Source organism: Dipteris shenzhenensis, chromosome 23 (assembly GCF_047967505.1).
Source record: "Dipteris shenzhenensis isolate YYH24624 ecotype China chromosome 23, Dip_SZ_1.0, whole genome shotgun sequence".
NCBI lineage: Eukaryota > Viridiplantae > Streptophyta > Polypodiopsida > Gleicheniales > Dipteridaceae > Dipteris > Dipteris shenzhenensis.
Genome location: NC_141618.1, coordinates 13,035,022 through 13,039,182, shown reverse-complemented (window position 1 = coordinate 13,039,182; position 4,161 = coordinate 13,035,022).

The window sequence follows — 4,161 nt, the reverse complement described above, 5'->3', positions numbered from 1 at the left end:
AAAAGAGAAGGAGCTTATGCGAAAATAGAGAATGAGAGAAGCATAAGCTTCTCTCATTCTCTATTTCCGCATAAGCTCATGCATAAGCATAGCTTATGCGGAAACTTAAGCATAAGCTCATGCTCATGCATGAGCATAAGCATGAGCTTATGCTTATGCTTATGCATAAGCATAAGCATAAGCATAAGCTCATGCTTATGCTCATGCGGAAAAAAAAGAAGGAGCTTATGCGGAAAAAGAGAAGGAGCTTATGCGGAAATAGAGAATGAGAGAAGCATAAGCTTCTCTCATTCTCTATTTCCGCATAAGCTCACGCATAAGCATAGCTTATGCAAAAACTTAAGCATAAGCTCATGCTCATGCATGAGCATAAGCATGAGCTTATGCTTATGCTTATGCATAAGCATAAGGTCATGCTTATGCTCATGCAGAAAAAAAAGAAGGAGCTTATGCGGAAAAAGAGAAGGAGCTTATGCGGAAAAAGAGAAGGAGCTTATGCAGAAATAGAGAATGAAAGAAGCATAAGCTTCTCTCATTCTCTATTTCCGCATAAGCTCACGCATAAGCATAAGCTTATGCGTAAACTGAAGCATAAGCTCATGCTCATGCATGAGCATAAGCATGAGCTTATGCATATGCTTATGCTTAAGCATAAGCATAAGCATAAGCTCATGCTTATGCTCATGCGAAAAAAGAGAAGGAGCTTATGCATAAAAAGAGAAGGAGCTTATGTGGGAATAGAGAATGACAGAAGCATAAGCTCTTCTCTCATTCTCTATTTCCGCATAAGCTCACGCATAAGCATAAGCTTATGCGTAAACTTAAACATAAGCTCATGCTCATGCATGAGCATAAGCATGAGCTTATGCTTATGCTTATGCTTGAGCATAAGCATAAGCATAAGCTCATGCTTATGCTCATGCGGAAAAAGAGAAGGAGCTTATGCATAAAAAGAGGAGGAGCTTATGCGGAAAAAGAGAAGGAGCTTATGCGGAAATAGAGAATGAGAGAAGCATAAGCATAGAGAATAAGCTTCTCTCATTCTCTATTTCCGCATAAGCTCACGCATAAGCATAGGCTTATGCGTAAACTTAAGCATAAGCTCATGCTCATGCATGAGCATAAGCATGAGCTTATGCTCATGCGGAAAAAGAGAAGGAGCTTATGCATAAAAAGAGAAGGAGGAGCTTATGCGGAAAAAGAGAAGGAGCTTACGCGAAAAAAGAGAAGGAGCTTATGCGGAAATAGAGAATGAGAGAAGCTTATATGAGAGAAGCATAAGCTTCTCTCATTCTCTATTTCCGCATAAGCTCATGCATAAGCATAAGCTTATGCGGAAACTTAAGCACAAGCTCATGCTCATGCATGAGCATAAGCATGAGCTTATGCTCATGCGGAAAAAGAGAAGGAGCTTATGCGGAAATAGAGAATGAGAGAAGCATAAGCTTCTCTCATTCTCTATTTCCGCATAAGCTCACGCATAAGCATAAGCTTATGCGTAAACTTAAGCATAAGCTCATGCTCATGCATGAGCATAAGCATGAGCTTATGCTCATGCGAAAAAAGAGAAGGAGCTTATGCATAAAAAGAGAAGGAGGAGCTTATGCGGAAAAAGAGAAGGAGCTTATGCGGAAATAGAGAATGAGAGAAGCATATGCTCATGCATGAGCATAAGCATGAGCTTATGCTCATGCGGAAAAAGAGAAGGAGCTTATGCGGAAATAGAGAATGAGAGAAGCATAAGCTTCTCTCATTCTCTATTTCCGCATAAGCTCACGCATAAGCATAAGCTTATGCGTAAACTTAAGCATAAGCTCATGCTCATGCATGAGCATAAGCATGAGCTTATGCTCATGCGGAAAAAGAGAAGGAGCTTATGCATAAAAAGAGAAGGAGGAGCTTATGCGGAAAAAGAGAAGGAGCTTATGCGGAAATAGAGAATGAGAGAAGCATAAGCTTCTCTCATTCTCTATTTCTGCATAAGCTCACACATAAGCATAAGCTTATGCGTAAACTTAAGCATAAGCTCATGCTCATGCATGAGCATAAGCATGAGCTTATGCTTATGCTTATGCTTAAGCATAAGCTCATGCTTATGCTCATGCGGAAAAAGAGAAGGAGCTTATGCATAAAAAGAGAAAGAGGAGCTTATGCGGAAAAAGAGAAGGACCTTATGCAGAAATAGAGAATGAGTTTCGCATAAGCTTCTCTCATTCTCTATTTCCGCATAAGCTCATGCATAAGCATAAGCTTATGCGGAAACTTAAGCATAAGCTCATGCTTATGCTCATGCGGAAAAAGAGAAGGAGCTTATGCGGAAAAAGAGAAGGAGCTTATGCGGAAATAGAGAATGAGAGAAGCTTATGCTTCTCTCATTCTCTATTTCCGCATAAGCTCATGCATAAGCATAGCTTATGCGGAAACTTAAGCATAAGCTCATGCTCATGCATGAGCATAAGCTCATGCTTATGCTCATGTGGAAAAAGAGAAGGAGCTTATGCGGAAAAAGAGAAGGAGCTTATGCGGAAAAAGAAAGAGAAGAGGGAAAAAAGAGAAGGGGAAAAAAGGAGAAAAAGAGAAGGGGGAAGAAGGAAAGAGTGAGAGGGGAAGAGAGGGTTCCTACGCCCATCACTTAAGGCGCTAGCTGCAGGCCAATGCAAATAACAAAAATAATAAATGGAAAAAAGAGGAAGCACTTACCTGAAAAAGTATGTCCCGCTCGGTGTAGTAGACTGGCCCTACAAAAGAGAGAGTATGTCCCGCTCGGTGTAGTGGACTGGCCCTACAAAAGAGAGAAAACAACCCATTTTTTCAAATAAGATGCTAGTGGAAAGAGGAGATTACAAAAGCAACTTCTTGAAGGGAGGAGATTGAGGAGACAAGGAAAGGAGGAGATTGAGGAGACAAGGAGAAAGAGAAGAAAGAGAAATACATAAAAAAGAGGTGAGTTTTCTTTCTTTCTTGAAATCTCGTTTTTTGTTTCAATCCTTTCAAATCAAGCATGAAAACTAGTTTACAGGTTTAGCAATACAAGAAGAAACACTCACAAAACTAAAGCTAACAAACAAACAACCTACATTGTTGAAACAAACTCACCTCTTGAAGAACTTTCTTTCAAGAAACCAAAGAGGGAGAAGGATAGAGAGGGAGTACAAGAGGTAGGAGAAGGGTGAGGAGTGGAAAATAGAGTGGGAGGTTGCTTGGAATAGATGGGAGGTCGTCGAAAATAGGTGGGAGGAGATTTTGGGTTGCTTACTTGAGAGATTAGGGAATGGATTGAGCAAAACGCCGTGCGTTTCGGGTTTTAACCCACAGCGTCGCTATATAGCGACGCTTATTCGTCACTATATAGCGACGTTTTTAATTAAAAACGTCGCTATATAGCGACGGAACAGAGCGTCGCTATATAGCGACACTTACTGTTCACTTTTTTTATATGGCCTCAAGAGAAGCTCAAACATGCTATTTTATAATTGTCAATATCTCCTCTTCATGCTTATGTTGTGATTTTATAAGTGTAGATGGAAGGGACGAGTGGAAGCTCATCCGATGATGCGCCAATGCCCGAGAGCATGAAGTGGCTTACGGAGAGGTTATACTGTCATTGCACTCATTGCAAGCGAGAAGTACGACATCAACGTCGTATTATCATGCGCCACTTGTGGATGTATGGGGAGGAGCCGGAACCAGTACCCCCCATTGGTGTTGCACATGTTGATGGATCATCGGTAAGTCAAAGCTATTTAAGTTCACAATCTTATTGTATACCAGGAAATAGAAGATCTTATATTTACTTGGCTCGGTGGACTTTAATCTCCTCTATGGTATGCTGTAATGGTTTCGATGATGAGGATTGAATTATTCTGACCTGTAGAAAAGTTAAAAAATTAGATCTGATGTACTCGCCACGTAGAGCGTGATCTGTTGATCATTTTTACTACTTACAGCTCCTCCAAATTCCACCTGGATAAAAAGTTATGGCTCCCAAAAGAATAGCCAAATTTTGATCACAAGAGAGTGGTCAAAATGATGCGGTGGCACATGTGATGACATGGCATTGTGTTCACATGCTACTACAAAAATGTACCAGTGAAGAGGCAAGTGGGCTCTATGGTTTTGGCAAGAGGTGCCAAGTGTGGGACATTATATTCCTTACATGTA